At 41.3% G+C, this 18,405-nt stretch overlaps 1 protein-coding gene across 1 annotated transcript in view; it reads right to left on the reverse strand.

The window, feature by feature from the left end:
- The window catches only part of LOC126481393 (fork head domain-containing protein crocodile-like), a 646,438-nt gene that overhangs the window by 138,324 nt on the left and 489,709 nt on the right, over positions 1-18,405 (reverse strand). The window contains exon 2 of the mRNA XM_050105121.1: positions 8,022-8,070. The gene's annotated coding sequence lies outside the window, so the exon portion shown is untranslated. The remainder of the gene's footprint in view (positions 1-8,021; positions 8,071-18,405) is intronic.

Genomic DNA, 18,405 nt, shown 5'->3' on the forward strand with positions numbered 1-18,405 from the left:
AACATTAAGATGTGGAGACGTTGACGTGAAATAATCGGACCCGTCCGTTTTTACGTGGTTCCAGTATAGAGCCCCGACAGAGGTCGGCCACGATTTCTTCACAATGCATTGCAACAATCATAACAGCGCTCTAATTCATTTACTCTTGACGATGATCATGTAAGTGAGAAAAAGTTTAAAAAAGAATTCAAATTATACTTCAAGTCTGTTGGAAGTCACTAAGTGATCTCATTACGAAATACTGGGAAATTTCAGGTTAGGTAATATGCGCTTCATTTTAAGCAGAACCGCGTTTTTGACGCGTGTCATTATTTCTGACGTCATATCGCCTGAGCTGTTTGCTGCACGGTGGTATTATGTTGCAACTGCATTCAGTGGTATACGTGGATACTGTATGCAAAACGTGTTGCTAATGGCATTAGTAGTAAAGAAATGATAAATTAAAACGTCACGCCTTATGTTGAAGTTTTACTCACGCTAATGTAAGCGGAAACTAGTTTTTGACACGTCTAAGTGTCTATCACTGTGTGCCGTACAATGATATAATTTTGCAGATACATTCAATGATATACATTATGTGATCAAAAGTATCTGGACACCCCAAGAAGCAAACCTTGTTCATATTAGGTAGCAGAATGGGGCGCTCCGCGGAACTCACGGACTTCGAACGTGCTCAGGCGATTGGGTGTCACTTGTGTCATACGTCTGTACGCGAGATTTCCACTCTCCTAAACATGCCTAGGTCCTCTGTTTCCGATGTGATAGTGAAGTGGAAACGTGAAGGGACACGTACAGCACAAAAGCGTACAGGCCGACCTCGATTGTTGACTGACAGAGAGCGCCGACATCTAAAAAATGTCCAAATGTGTGTGAAATCTTATGGAACTTAACTGCTAAGGTCATCAGTTCCTAAGCTTACACACTACTTAACCCAAATTATCCTAAGGACAAACACACACACCCATGTCCGAGGGAGGACTCGAACCTCCGCCGGGACCAGCCGCACAGTCCACGACTGCAGCGCCTCAGACCGCTCAGCTAATCCCGCGCCGCCGACATCTGAAGAGAGTCGTAATGTGTAATGGGCAGACATCTATCCAGACCATCACACAGGAATTACAAACTTCATCAGGTTCCACTGCAAGTCCTATGACAGATAGGCCGGAGGTGAGAAAACTTGAATTTCATGGTCGAGCGGCTGCTTATAAGCCACACATCGCGCCGGTAAATGCAAACGATGCCTCGCTTGGTGTACGGACCGTAAACATTGGACGGTTGAACAGTGGAAAAACGTCGTGTGGAGTGACGAATCACGGTACACAATGCGGCGATCCGATGGCAGGGTGTGGGTAGGGCTAATGCCCTGTGAACATCATCTGCTAGTGTGTGTAGTACCAACAGTAAAATGCGGAGACGGTGGTGTTATGGTGTGGTCGTGGTTTTCATGAAGGGGGCTTGCACCCCTTGTTGTTTTGCGTGGCACTATCACATCACAGGCCTACATTGATGTTTGAAGCACCTTCTTGCTTCCCACTGTTGAAGAGGAATTCGGGGATGGCTATTGCATCTTTCAATACGATCGAGCACCTGTTCATAATGCACGGCCTGTGGCGGAGTCGTTACACGACAATAACATTCCTGTAATAGACTGGCCTGCACAGAGATCTGACTTGAATCCTATAGAACATCTTTGGAACGTTTTGGACCGTCGACTTCGTGCCATGCCCCACCGACCGACATCGATACCCCTCCTCAGTGCAGTTCTCCGTAAAGAATGGACTGCCATTCCCCAAGAAAACTTCCAACATCTGATTGAACGAATAGCTGAGAGAGTAGAAGCTGTCATCAAGGCTAAGGGTGGGCCAACACCATACTGAATTCCAGCATTACCGATGGAGGGCGCCACGAACTTTTAAGTCATTTGCAGCCAGGCGTCCGAATGCTTTTGATCACAGAGTGTATGTAGATCCTGTTTGCACAGTGTGTTGCGAACAGCATTAGCAGTAAAGAAGCAAAAAATTAAAACGTCATGGCAAATGCTGAAGTTTGACCACATGAACAGCGAAAATGTTGTAAGCGATAAACTTTTTTCCCTCCATCATCTTATGTGGGCTGTCAGCGAGAAAAAGTTTCGTTAAGGTTTGAACTTATACGTGAAGTTTGGTGGAAGTCGCTAAGTGTTATCATTTTCGAGTAACGGATGAACAAAACTGGAATATTTGAACGCCATCAGATGCAAGGCAAATACTTAGCTTTAATTGTACAATAATACTTGTCTTACCGTGTTAAACTTGAATTACTTTTAATGAGAAAATTTAGATAGCATGTTAAATTCCTAAATTCAGTCAATAATTACGCGACATATTGAAAATGAACATTTTGTTTCCCCTGGAAGCCGTTACACAGGTCACCTGCAGCAAAAAGTCCAGGACAGGGTCCCTACGGATTTTATATTGTAGATTATACATGTGTACGATCGCTCAACGAAATGCACGATAATTTCAATCCAATTATGCGATCCAGTTAGGTGAAAGGTTGGCAACGCTAGAGGCAGTCGACTGTGAGACATCAGCGCGAGCGTATTCTTATTCGAAGTAACTATCAAGCAGTAGCCCATTGATTGACGCTGAAATTCTCCGCATTCGTGAAGAATCGGAAGATGAGTAATATTTCTGATGGTGAGGACACGGATGAAGATCCAACTTCCGCAGAATCAGGATCAGGTAAGATAACTGCAGCAATTTTTTATATTTTTCTCATACAGGGTGTTTCCGTAAGAGCGTGCAAAAATGTAACAGGACATAGAGAATGCTTCACTGAACAATTTGAGGTAGGGAACCTGGGGTCGTAGAAGCCAACTTAGAAATGGAAGTAAACTTGTCTATAACTTTGTTTATCATTACTGTTTTCCAGCTTATTTACAAGTAACATGCTGCAAGGAAACAAGGAGGATGAGTCTGCTTAGTAGGAAGTCATGATCCAAGTTTTGTTTACTTTACTTGACCATCTGTTGTATCGTATATACATTGTCCACATGACCGAATGTGCTATGAATTAACGACTGACCCATTCATTACTTAGCGCTATTCTGTGACATACAGTACGATACGATGGAGCAGTACGGGGACAGTTTCGTAGAACTCACTGACATGCACCTTGTGTATGGGGAAGTACATAGCAATGCTTTCCCTGCTGAGAGACTGTACAGGGAAAGATTTCCTAACAGGCATCATCCGGCACGACGAGTGTTTATTTCTCTCTATCGACGTATGCGAGAGATTGGTTCACCGGAATGCAGAAAAGAGGGACCCGGCAAGATGAGGACCACTCGCACACCCGATTTTGAAGAGGAGGTGCCGGAACGTGTTGCAGCGGACCCCACTACAAGTACTCGTAGTATTGCACGTGAAACGGGCGCTGCACATACTAGCGTGTGGCGAGTACTCCACGAACAACAATTACATCCATATCACCCACGTCGAGTCTGTGCAATGCTTGTGACTGACTTTGCACCAAGGGTCGCATTGTGTGATGGTTGCTCCAGCAATGGATTGATAGACCAGATTTCCTCCAAATCGTGCTGTTTACTGACGTGGCCTCATTTGACAGTGATGGTATTCCAACAGTAAAAATAGCCGTATGTGGTATGAGAAAAACCCTAAAGCTGTAGTAGAGTCACACCCCTAAGTACGTTTTGCTATGAATATCTGGGCCGCCATTGTGGGCAACAGTCACGTTGGTCCATATCTTCTACCTGGCCGTCTGAATGGCCACATGTACTTGAGGTTCGAGCAAAGAGTTCTGCCTAAGTTGTTGGAGAACGTACTCTTGGCTGTTCGTGAGACGATGTGGATACTACATGAAGGTGCGCCGCCTCACCTGTGAATGTCCGCAACCATCTCAATGCTGTATTTCCTGGTCGCTGGATTGGAAGGGGAGGTCCTATTCCATGGCCTGCGGTGTCGCCTGACCTGGATCCCTTTGATTAGCCGGCCGGGGTGGCCGAGCGGTTCTAGGCGCTACAGTCTGGATCCGCGCGAGCGCTACGGTCGCAGGTTCGAATCCTGCCTCTGGCATGGATGTGTGTGGCGTCCTTAGGTTAGTTAGGTTTAAGTAGTTCTAAGTTCTAGGGGACTGATGATCTCAGAAGTTAAGTGCCATAGTGCTCAGGGACATTTGAACCATTTGATCCCTTTGATTATTTCTTATGGGGATATCTAAACGTCACTTGTGAATGAGACCCCCCAGTGGATACGGAGATGAACTTAGTTGCCAGAATTGCAGCTGCCTGTGATGTGATTCGGAACAAGCCAGGGTGCGTCAGAATCTTGCTCTGAGGTTGATGGCCGTCAGTTTCAGCACATTTTGTAAGACACAGCACAAATATACGTTCATTTCTTCGATGATGGTATTTGCAGTTAACTGTAACGAATATGAATAAAAAAGTGCACAGTGATGTGATTTTATTCCTATTATCTACTTAAATCTGCTTCTACGACGCCAGGTTCTCTACCTCAAATTCTTCGGTGGAGCATCCTCTACGTTCTGTTAAATTTGCACGCTCTTACGGAAACATCCTGTATACTTCCTACACACGTTCTCAGATCAGATAATTTATTGTGATATTTCTTTTTCTAATTTCTTCACACTTCCGCTAAATTCATTCATATTCGTTCAACATATACATATTATTTCAGAATCGAGCAAAGACAGTTAAAGTACGATGCCATTTGCTGCTGCATGGCCCTTAGAATCTCTGAAGCGTTCGCAGACATCAAGTAGAAGTGGGAGAAAACGTGCAAGATGGTCACGATCTCTTCATATAACATAAACTCTGCCGTTTGTATACATAAATAGTCTATAACCTGCAAAGACAGTTTCTTTTCCCTACCAGAAATCAGCTCCTTTAATTTTAATTGTGGTGATGAAGTGCTACATAGCAGGTCCCCGTAAGTGACATGTTTTTGAAAAGGAAATAACAAGCTGTATTCCTGTCTAAGAAAAATATATTATTCCTGAATCTGCACCAAAGGGACGAAGTACTGTAAAAGTGGCCGGTACTGAATGAAGGAGACTGAAGAATTGAGCCGGCTGTGGGGTAAGCAGATTTGCACATATGGCTGGCACTCAAAGTGTTAATTAGAGAAAAAAATGATGTCATTTTTGTCTCTCATCGTTTATACATTTGCTTTTACCAGTATCCGTAAGATAATCCGATGCATGTGCACAGATCGAGTTACTATATTCCCTTAGTGACAATCACCCAGTGAGTTGGCCCACTGGTTAAGGCACTGTACTCGCACTCTGTGATAGCGGTGCTCGGTTTCCGCCCAGCCACCCAGATACCGGAATTCGGTGGTATCTCTATAATGATTGCGGCATACGGCAGGGTGGTTCCTTTGGAAAGGACGCTGCTTATTTTGTTACCTTTCCATATCCAGTCAGAGATTTTGAAGTGAAAGCCGATGGACTGTCAAATACTAGTTTTCCGACACTTTTTTCCTTTTCAATAACTAAAGTCATATAATGCAGAGCAATTGCAACAGAAGGAAATGAAACTATTATAGCCTTGTCAGAGATTGGCCATGGTGCATTATTCTCACGATGATTCAATACAAAACAAGGCAGCTAACTGTATCCCATTCATACGTCACTGTTACGGGTAGAACGATAGAAATATCGAATGTATACCTCTTTTCTCCGCATATGATTTGTCGATAGACAGCGATGATAAAACGTGTGTACAGCAAAAACTGAATAACATGAAGTCTATATCCAAACATATTTATCTCAAGATAAGTGGAGTATAAGCAGTTTAGTCATCAGAGCATCAGTAAAAGAAATGCTTTAGATGAAATAAAGCGGAAGCAGTTGTACCAAATACGATATCCTGGCTGTATGATAGCGACAGACAGACGTTCACCAGCAGAAAATTATTAGCAGCACACAGATTTATACACTACTGGCCATTAAAATTGCTACACCACGAAAATGACGTACTACAGACGCGAAATTTAACCGACAGGAAGAAGATGCTGTGATATGCAAATAATTAGCTTTTCAGAGCATTCACACAAGGTTGGCGCCTGTGGCGACACCTACAACGTGCTGACATGAGGAAAGTTTCCAACCGATTTCTCATACACAAACAGCAGTTGACCGGCGTTGCCTGGTGAAACGTTGTAGTGATGCCTCGTGTAAGGAGGAGAAATCTGTACCATCACGTTTCCGACTTTAATAAAGGTCGGATTGTAGCCTATCGTGATTGCGGTTTATCGTATCGCGACATTGCTGCTCGCGTTGGTCGAGATCCAATGACTGTTAGCAGACTATGGAATTGGTGGGTTCAGGGGGGGGGTAATACGGAACGCCGTGCTGGGTCCCAACGGCCTCGTATCAATAGCAGTCGAGATGACAGGCATCTTATCCGCATGGCTGTAATGGATCGTGCAGTCACGTCTCGATCCCTGAGTTAACAGATGGGGACGTTTGCAAGACAACAACCATCTGCACGAACAGTTCGACGACGTTTGCAGCAGCATGGACTATAAGCTCGGAGACCATGGCTGCGGTTACCCTTGACGCTGCATCACAGACAGGAGCGCCTGCGATGGTGTACTCAACGACGAACCTGGGTGCACGAATGGCAAAACGTCATTTTTTCGGATGAATCCAAGTTCTGTTTACAGCATCATGATGGCCACGTCCGTGTTTGGCGACATCGCGGTGAACGCACATTGGAAGCGTGTATTCGTCATCGCCATACTGGCGTATCACCCTGCGTGGTGGTATGGGTGCCATTGGTTACACATCTCGGTCACCTCTTGTTCGTATTGACGGCACTTTGAACAGTGGACGTTACATTTCAGATGTGTTGCGACCCGTGGCTCTACCCTTCATTCGATCCCTGCGAAACCCACATGTTGCAGGTCTTTTACGGTCCTTTCTAGATACAGAAAATGTTCGACTGCTGCCCTGGCCAGCACATTCTCCAGATCTATCACCAACTGAAAACGTCTGATCAATGGTGGCCGAGCAACTGGCTCGTCACAATACGCCAGTCACTAATCTTGATGATCTGTGGCATCGTGTTGAAGCTGCATGGGCAGCTGTACATGTACACGCCATCCAAGCTCTGTTTGACTCAATGCCCAGGCGTATCAAGCCCGTTATTACGGCCAGAAGTGGTTGTTCTGGGTACTGATTTCTCAGGATCTATGCACCCAAATTGCGTGAAAATGTAATCACATGTCAGTTCTAGTATAATATATTGGTCCAATGAATACCCGTTTGTCATTTGCATTTCTTCTTGGTGTAGCAGTTTTAATGGCAAGTAGTGTAGTAACATAAGCAAATGCCTTTGGGATAAACGCGTTCCTTTGAAATGCATGCTCTAGAACACTGTTTTGTTCCATGTATCAGATTCATGACTATGCAAATAATCGGTAAGGATATAATTGTTCTACAAGGAAAGTCAGTATTGCTCTTAAGAAACGTGAAGTGAAAGGAGTTATAACACCAACTTCAAATGAAGCAGTCTGGTATTGATTTGTGCTAAACCTAGATTAAGAAGGTATGGTAATTTAAAGTAACTAGTCTAAACAAAGAACCGAATGGGTCGTTTTCAATGGGCGAGATTAAGAAGGAAAAAGATTAAAACCGTTGTAGGCCAAATAGAAGAAATAATCATGGAGCCATGCATAAATGTGCCAAAAGTTAAGCAATTAAAAGTAAAAAAGAAGTACGTATGAGAGTGAATACAAGTAGAATGCAAAAGGTTTAATGGATTTTTTAAGGTAGCAAAAAGTATCACAATCAAGAGCGCAACTATGCGAGAAAGATCTGTGGAGCGTGCTTTTAAAGACAATTACGGAATGAAAGTAGTAACATGAGCAAATAGATAAACTAAAGAACGCCTGTCAAGAAAGTGGGAGGGCCAAACACAGAGTACGAAAGTGTATCTTTTCAGGAAGACGATGTTATGGTTAAATAAGATGAATGAGAAGGCACTGCCAACTAACCTGCGGTTTCAGGCCACAGCGATGATGATGAGGACGATGACGTTTCATTCTGTAACAAACAACAAACACCTCTAGTTAAAATGACGATAAAAGCATGATGTACAGGATTTATTTTGTAAATATTTCCACGTTAAAAGGTAATATAGAATATACGCGGTCTTTGTTGGCACCAGGACTTTTGTAGCAAGTCTTAAGTCTGCAAAAATAAAATTACAGCTCTTATATTAATAATTACCCACTACGAAGGGTAACAATATCGTTAGTAATAGAATAGCTGCTTATAGCCATCACAGCAAATCTCTCAAATAACTATTTGCTTTAGATGTGATAGTACTTGGTATTGCTCTTCTTGCATATCCGACCTCAACTGACAAATAAAACAGTAATGATTATCAGGTGCAAGTATGTTCAGGTTGACAGCGCTGCTATGAATGTTTACGCACTTAGTCTACCCAACTGCATGGCATATAGCGCTTTCAGTGGTGTATGTCCATGTAGCAGCCTATGCACTTAAGCGACTTACCCGCGGGCTGTTGTCTGGTGGCAAGGCAATCTGCGAACTGACGCCAGATCTATACCTCTGTGTGCTTAAACTGAGCAGACTGAGTCCTGACCTCAAATTATTGGTCAATGGACCCAACCGTTACTGACCGTCACGTGTTCCCTACAACATACTGATACCTCGAGACAGGGGTATCGTCAGGTATGCTCCAGGGAAGTGTGATAGGACCGCTCCTATTTTCTGTACACATATACGATCTGACGGACAGGGATAGCAGTAATCTGTGAGTGTTTGCTTGTAATGCTGTGGTGAACGGAAAGACGTCGTCGGTGGATGACTTCAAGAGAATACAAGATCATTTGGGCAAAGTTTCTAGTATGAGTGATGAATGGCAGCTGGTTCTAAATGTAGAAAAATTTACTTGAATAGGGAAAAAATCCCACAATGATCAAATACGGCATTAGCAGTGTAGTACTTTACACAGTCAAGTCGCGTAAATATCCAGGCGTAATACAGCAAAGCGAAATGAAATGGAACGAGCATGTAAGGATTGAAGTGGGAAAGACGAATGGTCGACTACGGTTTAAAGGGAGACTTTCAGGAAGGTGTGGTCCATTTGTAAAGGAGACCACATATGAGACACTAGTGCGGTCCATTCTTGAGTACTGCACGATTGAATTTTGGCAATTATTTTTTTAACATCCCCGTTATATTATCTGATTCTTATTTACCTATTATGTGACCGTTGGCAATATACACTTGTCCCGAACTATTGTTCGCTCATCACATAATTGCCGTCTTCATTATTGATGACTGTTACACTTGGTTCAAAAATGGTTCAAATGGCTCTGAGCACTATGCGACTTAACTTCTGAGGTCATCAGTCGCCTAGAACTTAGAATTGATTAAACCTAACTAACCTAAGTACATCACACACATCCATGCCCGAGGCAGGATTCGAACCTGCGACCGTAGCGTGTTGCACTTGATTATTTTGTTGTTTGTGTAGGCGACTGATGGAGATGTAACGTAACATCGAAACCAGTAGCTTAATAAAGAGTTCAAAAGTTGTACTTTTATTTACTTTAGATTTGTGACCATCAACAGACACCTCCTATCTACCGTCACTAAAGTTCGTACATCGCTATCACAGAATTCTATTATTCAGATAGAACTCTACTGAATCAAGCAAATTACATATGTTTCCTTGTAAAAATTTTGTTTTTGCGCCAAGCATCACGTTGATGACGAATAAACGTATTTGAAGAATCACATCGTTTCCACCAGAATGTTATTTGTATGTATACCTGTGTGAACCGCTTCTAGCTAGTTTTGAAAGACTTTCATTCTCAAGGACATTTACAAACATAATAGGCCAATAGAATTAAATGGAAGTTAAAATGTAAAATTTTTACGATTACGGAAGATGTAGTTTTCCCTAAAAGAAGAGTCCTCGTAATTTATAACACATTCGGATGCCATGCACAGTTACCAATAGGATGATTGTCAGTGTAAGTGACTTAATATATACGAATAATATGCATGGGGTAATAGTATGTGCGAAAAAAACAGTAATAGTAAACTTCAAAAAAATCGCCATGGACATCGGAATAAAAACCTCTGAAAATCTATCCACAAATTACTCATAAAGACAGCTGTTTGTACTTGCAACATATCTTTCCAGCGTGCGGGAAAATTTGGAATTGTCTTTCAAAGTGTGTACAGTCAGAGATTTTAGGTTATTGTCCACATACAGTCTCACAGTACATATTTCGTCGTACATTTACAAGCATACTTAAGATGTAGTAACGTATCTCATTAATATTGTCACGAATGCAGTGCGCGTAACGCTGTTTCAAACTCGACCACCCGCAGTTGTTTTCTGTATTTATCATTTCTGAAAGGGTTTTGGAATAGCAGTGCGCGTAACGCTGTTTCAAACTCGACCACCCGCAGTTGTTATTTTGTATTTATCATTTCTGAAAGGGTTTTGGAATTTCTCATGTATGCAGCGTTTGTATATTCTGGAATTTTCGATGTCTGTATAAATAACTGCACTCTCTGACCAGTAGTTCACTTCTGTTTTGGCTGTTATGTTTGTGTTCATAAAAAGCATGCTTTCAACTAAGTTCTGTGTTTCATTTACGATCCTTCTTTCGAATTTGGACTTTTCTTGTCACAGCCAAACAAATAAATCAGGTTCACATACATACACCGGTGAAAAAACTACACATGTGGCAAACTGCAAACAGCTCTGTGCACGTGATTTGTGGGTTCCTATGGCTAGATTTGTCTTTCCATTGTTCATAGTTATGTGTGTTTTCCTACTCTCTATTATTACTGTTGTTCTTGCACCTACTTTTACTCCCTGCATTTTTTATTTTAGGTCGTGCACATTGATAATGATGATATGCAAAATTATGCATGGTATGCGACTTCCATGTTTTACCACTTACGAGAACGATGTATGTACATCTGTTGTAAGTAACCACACTGTTTTTGAGAAAACGTTATATCCAGTACAGTTGTAGAATCTTTTCTATTTTGACTTACATTTAGTTTTGATGCGTTGTCATGTTTGTAAATGCAGGTGACAATGGGCGAAGGCTGAATTTAGCTAGCAGTGCTTAATAAAGTATTGTTTTAAATTAACAATCTTGTAGGCTACGAAGCCCACCTAGAAGAAGTCAAGTAAAGGTGCAGTATCGCTTGTTCACTAATGATAAAGTAACCGCACAAGATAATTTTCAAAGCGCTGCCTTTGCATGCGAAGCACTTAGGTTAGTTAGGTTTAAGTAGTTCTAAGTTCTAGGGGACTGATGACCGTAGCTGCTAAGTCCCATAGTGCTCAGAGCCATTTTTTTTTCACTCGAACGACAGCTTGATAACGCTCACACAACCCTAGCGTTGGAGATTGCTTAGGCACGACAGTATTTTGCTGGGATCGATCTTGCATGGAATGGTACGACGTTGCCACCCTCCGACGTGAGAACCATTTCATACAATCAGACAGAAAGAGAAAGTAAATGTCTGAGAATCATCCTAATAATGCTGCAGGATGGTGTTTTAGTGCACTTCCACAGAGATATTAATACTGGAAAAAGAAACGTGGGCTTAACCATAATCATTTTATTAAATGCCCAAGTAATAGCTCCTATGTTCGTTACACGCATCAGAACTGGAAATGTGCCATTTGACAATTAGTCATTGAAATGATCTGGCGTATAACCGTGGAGATTTCGTGAGGCTATTCGTGGAAGCTGCAGACGTTATCTTGAAAGAAGAATTGCCAGAAAAGAGCGGCGGAAAGCGAGAAGATCTGCAGAAGAATGATGCCTGGTTCAGGATCTGACGTTAGACCTTCAACCTAAATAACTGTAAAGTAGTGCCTTTCAGATCGAACCAACTGTTAGTCTTTGATAATACCTCCGGCGATAAATCACTCGACACTGTAACAACCGTTAATATCTAGAAAAAATCATCCGAAGTGAGCTAAAATGGAATGGCCAAATAAAACTACATGTAGGAGAGCGTATGTCAGTCTGAGATTCAAAGGAAGAACCTTAAAGATATGCAATTCATCGAAGAAAGAAGTAACTTACAAGTGACTCGCTCGGCAAAAAGTATTGCTCGTTAGCTTCGCGCTCTTACCAGGGGAGATAAGGAATGTCCTAAGAAGAGCAGCACGTTTCGTGACGCGTTCGTTTAGTAAGTACGACAGGGTTACGGAGATATTAACCGAAATCCAATGGTAAACGCTAAAAGAGAGACATTGTTCATTAGAGGGAGGGCTAGTACTAAAATTGTAAGTTGTAGATTTCAAAAGGAATCATGGTACATGTAACGTCTACTCACATACATCTCAAGATGTGACCGCCACGACCAAATCAGTGAAACTAGAGCTCATACGGAGGCTTGCTGGTAGTGTTTCGTCCCTCCCATCAGGTGAGCATGGGAAAGGACAATGGTGGAGCAAGCGGTGAGAAGGGGGGAGGGGAGCGTCGTGTGACGTCAGGAGGGCTGTGCCGAGATGTCTATGTGTGGTGTTAGAATACTATTTAAGTAGAGGTTGAAGAAACTGTTTCAGTTGGAAGGTTCTTTTTATTTTTCAATATTTAAAGCAAAACCGGTTTCGGGCTCTTACACGCTCATCATCAGGTGTAATAACTAGACCGCGGATTTTAGGTAAAAACCTATTTTGTTCCTGAGTTCCTATTTGCATAAAAATTTGTACTTATGCGTTTCATGACTATTTACACTTAATAGCGTTAATTCTATAGGACCTAAAAAAGCCTATTTCGACGTTAGTGCCTATTTCGGCTTTAATATTCTAAAAAGTGCCTATTTCATCATAAAAGACAGTGGCTCCAAGTTTTTCCACACTATACGACAGATGGAAAAAAAATATTTTCTGTCCAGCGTGCAGCAATGTGGCTAGTTGTTAAGCGCTCATGCGCTTTTTTTATATCGCTATCCCTGTTAATACCAAATACTCTTTATAGGTGTTTTATTATCCATATGTAAAAAATAGATCACGGATCTTTAGGTTAGAACCTATTTTTTTCCTAAGCTCCAATTTGCATATAAGTTGGTACTTATGCGTTTCATGACTAACTAAACTGAATACCGTTAGTTCTATAGGAACTAGAATTGCGTATTTCGACGTTGACGCCTAATTTTGCCTATTTCGGCATCAAAATCCTAAAAAGTACCTATTTCGTTAATCTGACATAGAGTTCTTGTGTTTTCAAAGATTAGAAAAAGGAAGCAAACTTAGGGCTTTACGTCTCGTCGAAGGCGAAGGTCGTTAGAGACTGTTTACAATTCCTTTGCTTGCCTCACTACCAACAGCACTCGGCACGGTTGAATGGTCATCCATCCAAGTACGCGCCGAGCGCGACAGTGCTTAACTTCGGTGACCGAATGGGAACCGGTCAAAGATTTGAGTTACACATTAGAATCGAACGTGGGAGTACTAAATGTTATATTTGAAAATATTTCGGTCGTAGGATTCTGGCCAGCTGTGTATTTTCGCAAAGAAACGGTTTCATAGGCCTTAAGCTGAACACGGATTAAAAAATCACAATGTTAATCGTAGACGCCCTCTATAGCTAAATTACTGCCCTTCGCGCATTTTCTCGCTGCTGTCTACAGGCAGTCCTATCAAACTACTCTTTTTTTTTTTTTTTTTTGGGTAGGGTTTAAGGGCGCTCAACTGCTGAGGTCATTAGCGCCCAAAAACTACTCTGTTTCGTGAAAGGTATTATACGTGAATTTTCCGGTTCGAAAAATAATTTGCCAGTGGTGAGATGTTTTCGTCTGAAGCACCGGTAGATTCCATTCACTTGTTCAGAAGGGGCGGCCATCTGTCAGGTGCCATATTTCCAGCAACGAGTACGGTACTTCCCCTACCGCTCCCATGCACCGCAGTAACCGACGTGTTAAGTGTTACTGATGTTCTAAGTGCGAAATAAATTCTAGTTTCTGTGTGAGACTACTACGCCATGCCCAAAACAGCTAGTTCAAAGTCTACTCATAAGGCAGTGGCTGCAAGATTTTCCGCATTATACAACAGATGGGAAAATTATTTTCTGCCAAGCATGCAACGAGGAGGTTAGTTGATGTTTTTCTTAGACTTCTTATTTTCCTGTCACTTAGGATTCTTTTTTATCGCTATCCTTTATAGTAATATGAAATACTCTTTACATGCGATTCTAAACTGCATTTCCCTTTTCTCTCGTATTAGGTTTCGAGTGTTAAGAAATCTCACTTAACTCAGCATACAGATGGAATCGCACATGAAGCTAATGTTGACCGAACGTCAAAATTGAAGCAAACTCTTTTAACCAATAAATCTGGTGAATCCTCCGAAAAAAAAACAAGTTCTGCAGTGATTTATGTCATGCACTTGTGGCAGCAAACATCCCCTTTCGGAAACGAGAAAACCCTATTTTCAGAGGTTTTCTTGAGAAGTACTGCCATCAGTCCATTCCTGCAGAGTCAACTTTACGTAAGAATTATGTGGATTCAGCTTACAATGCTGCAATGCACAGAATCCGAGACGATGTTGGAGAAACTTGTATATGGATTTCTGTGGATGAAACTATTGACAGTCTTGGCCGTTACACTGCAAACCTGAGTATTGGCAAGCTAGATCCAGATGCTCTATCCAGAGCTCATTTGATTTACTCAAAACAGCTTGCAAAAACTAACCAACAAACAATAGCACAGTTTGTGAACAATGGGCTTAAGGTGCTATACCCAAATGGAGTGGATGAGAATAAGGTGCTCCTGGCCGTCACTGATGCTGCTGCATATATGATAGCAGCGTTTCACCTATTAAAAGTATTCTACCCATTGATGCTGCACGTAACTTGTGTAGTGCATGGGATCAACAGCATAGCAAAGTAAGGCTACAATTTCCTAAAGTAATATCTGTGATGAAGAAAATTTTTGTTAAGGCACCATCAATAATACAGGCATTCGAAGAACAGCTTCCAGATGTCCCATTGCCGCCAGAGCCTGTTGTCACCCGCTGGGGCACGTGGCTGATAGCAGCAGAATACTATAGTACGCATCTCTCAGCTGTCCAGAAGGTGGTTGAAAATATACGGGAGTTACTCAAAGATTCTTCTTTAAAACGGGACTTATCTTACATTAGGGCCCACTACACATTCATGGCAAGAATAATTTCACAATTAGAAGGCTCAGGGAGACCTATCTACGACAATATTTCTTTGCTTGAAAAAGTCAAAATGAAAATTAATGAAGCGCCATGTGAAGTAGGGGAAAAAGTACGGGCAGAAATGCAAACGGTTTTGCGGAAAAACGCTGGCCTGAAGGAGTTGTGTGCAGCTGTCGACACACTAGTGGAAAATCCAGCACTCCTGACTGCAGCGTTCCTGTCCAACATGTGCCGAAAATGAAGTACGTCCCTGTCACATCTGTTGATGTAGAACGTTCTTTTTCAGCGAACAAATTGATTCTGACTGACAAGCGCCACAGGTTTTCACTAGAAAACCTAGAAAAGATTTTGGTTATTTATTGTGAAGCCAATTATGGTCAGAATATGTGAAACTACGAATGTATTAATTAAACCATTGCCACATCTTTTTTACGGAGATCTTTATCTTGCAGGAACTCAAAAATATTTGGAGTTATGTTCAACATTAATGTTGTAGATTGCTGTGCTTTGTAACTGTGCAAATATTCATTCTCCTTGTTTTAATGACTAAAGATGTTCATATTGTCAACACTGTGTATTTTAATTTATTTTTATTTTCTCTGCATCATTTTTATTAGAGCCTATTTTAGGTTTTATATAGCCTAAATGAAGTACTGAAGGAGCCTATTTTAGGTGCCTAAAACACACTTTTTTACGACCTAAAAGTCCGTGGTCTAGTAATAACTATATGCCGACACCGTTCGTCCTTTAATTACTGAAAACTAAAAAGAAGCCCGGGTTCCCGGGTTCGATTCCCGGCGGGGTCAGGGATTTTCTCTGCCTCGTGATGGCTGGGTGTTGTGTGCTGTCCTTAGGTTAGTTAGGTTTAAGTAGTTCTTAGTTCTAGGGGACTGATGACCATCGATGTTAAGTCCCATAGTGCTCAGAGCCACTAAAAAGAACCTTACAACTGAAGCGGAATCTTCAACCTCCAATATAATGCTCCGTTGCGGATGTTCCTCCAACAGGATTGTTAATGCTATTTGAGTTCTGCATCATGTCAACTACTTGAGAAATAGCTTAATTTACTGATCAGTAGCTGACACCCTCTATCACTTTATGGCACACACACTGTCAGCTTCTGGAGTTAACTTGCTGACTATGTGCAAACGTGTAATGTTTCACGAGTCAACATAAATGCACGTGCAAGTCAATTCCTGCAACACATTGTTTGTCAAATATAGACATTCCCGAATCAGGATTGTTTCGCATGAATAACATCCTCGAAGGAAGAATGCGTAGTTGAAATCGTTGCAGCCTTCATTTCTTACCCACACGTATGAAACGAAGTGTTACATAGTTTCCACTGTGTGACGGCATAAGTTACTCAGTCATCGCCACGTGTACGTACATTTTAAATTAAATCAGCCTATAAGTAACACACGTCTGTTTTCTGCTGTAGTTTAATAAATCTTTACGCATTCTGATAAATAATACAGAAAATTTTAAGTGCTATTTTATTTTGGTGCAAGGATGGAATTTTCGTTCGGGATCAGAGATTAACTTTGCTCTGTGTGCAACCGTGTCCATCGTTGTCGCTGGCAGCAAACCGAACACCCACCATGATAATGTAGTTTGTTTACAAAGCTAATTCATGGTATTTGGTGCTTTTCGCATCTAGGATTGCGTATTACAAAATTATGCAGTCTAACTGACACACCGCATTAAATATCTCGTAAAAGGCGCCAATTTTAGTATGCATCGTTGTGCTAAAGTGTCGGGAAATATGACGTTGGTAGATAAACATGCTATACATACTGGTATTATCTAGAAGTTGATTCTGGTAAATAAAGGAGATAAAAGCTTCAGTGACGTCAGTTATATTGAAAATGATGCGCATTATCTTCTTCCCACTTAAAATGGTGATGAAAGTTCGTTTGTGGACCACCACAAACATAACCTTATTTTGGCATAAGAGGATCTGTAAACTATTTCCGCCTTGCCTGCTCATCATATTGTTTTAGCCACATATGTTTTGTACTGTTACAGAACAATAACATAGATAATTTAGAGGTGGAAGCGACATTGTGCCACTTAATTTGAGAGTCATCAGTCATATTTTTAGCGCCTCCTAACCTGTAAGTTACACTAGCAGAGTCAATATCTTCACGTATTTTTCATACGTAGTACAAACATTTTGTACACTAGGTAATAACAAGAGAAGACAGTTGCGTTTCAGGCGTCAAGCATATCTTAACCTTTTTCATGATGAATAAATCCGCTCCAGTTTATTTGGATAAAATCGAACATACGACCCGGGGTTTCGGGGTGTAAATCCTATCTTCAGACGCTACAAAAAAACAAGGAAAAGTAAGAGGGATTTTTCATAAAATTAATTAACATTAAAGGGACCCATGTGAACATCAGGTTATACCTTGATTGGTTAGGAGAAAATCGTACCGGTCATGTAAAATTTTTGCAACAGTTGTGGGTGTCCCGCAAAGAGTATATTATATCTTAACTTGTCACGCAACAACAATGCGTGTCACTAAGGTATTCTGTGATATGTCACCTATTTATTGTGTGTAGCTGAGACCAGACGAATGTTGTCAAGTGCTTATCATATTGTAGATCGTATCCCGTTTATCTAGATTCCCTCTGCTTACACTTTCAAATATGGCAAAACATAAATTGGTTACTGAGTTTTGGTGTGGAAACGGTTGTAAGATCAGTTTTCCTCACAAAACGTTAAAATACGAAATAAATCTACCTTCCGATAGTGATTTTGCAAGGTTAACATTCATATGTTTATGTACGTACTGCCCACAATAGCTATAATGATAACAGAAAATCTAGCAAAGAAGCAGGCTCTAGATCGTTGCGTACGCTGTGCCCTTTCCATAGGAGTCTGCCATGCTTTAACTGCACTAAGACGAGTTAGGAGTGAATTTGGAAAATAGTTGCTGGTGAACTCTACATTTTGAATCTAGCAAAAGAAAATCAATTTGCAGTTTTCAAAACTGGCAAATTTAACAGACATTCATTAGCAAAAGTGGTAAACTTAAAGTTCTGACAGATTATGGGTATGAAGGTCCCTTCAGCCTATTATTCAAATGAGCGTATTACTACTGCGTGTACCTCCCAAACACTTAACAATGTGAGCAGCCTTGCTAAGCACCATTACAGGTGAACGGTAACAATCATTTTCCACAAAAACT

Source organism: Schistocerca serialis, chromosome 5 (assembly GCF_023864345.2).
Source record: "Schistocerca serialis cubense isolate TAMUIC-IGC-003099 chromosome 5, iqSchSeri2.2, whole genome shotgun sequence".
NCBI lineage: Eukaryota > Metazoa > Arthropoda > Insecta > Orthoptera > Acrididae > Schistocerca > Schistocerca serialis.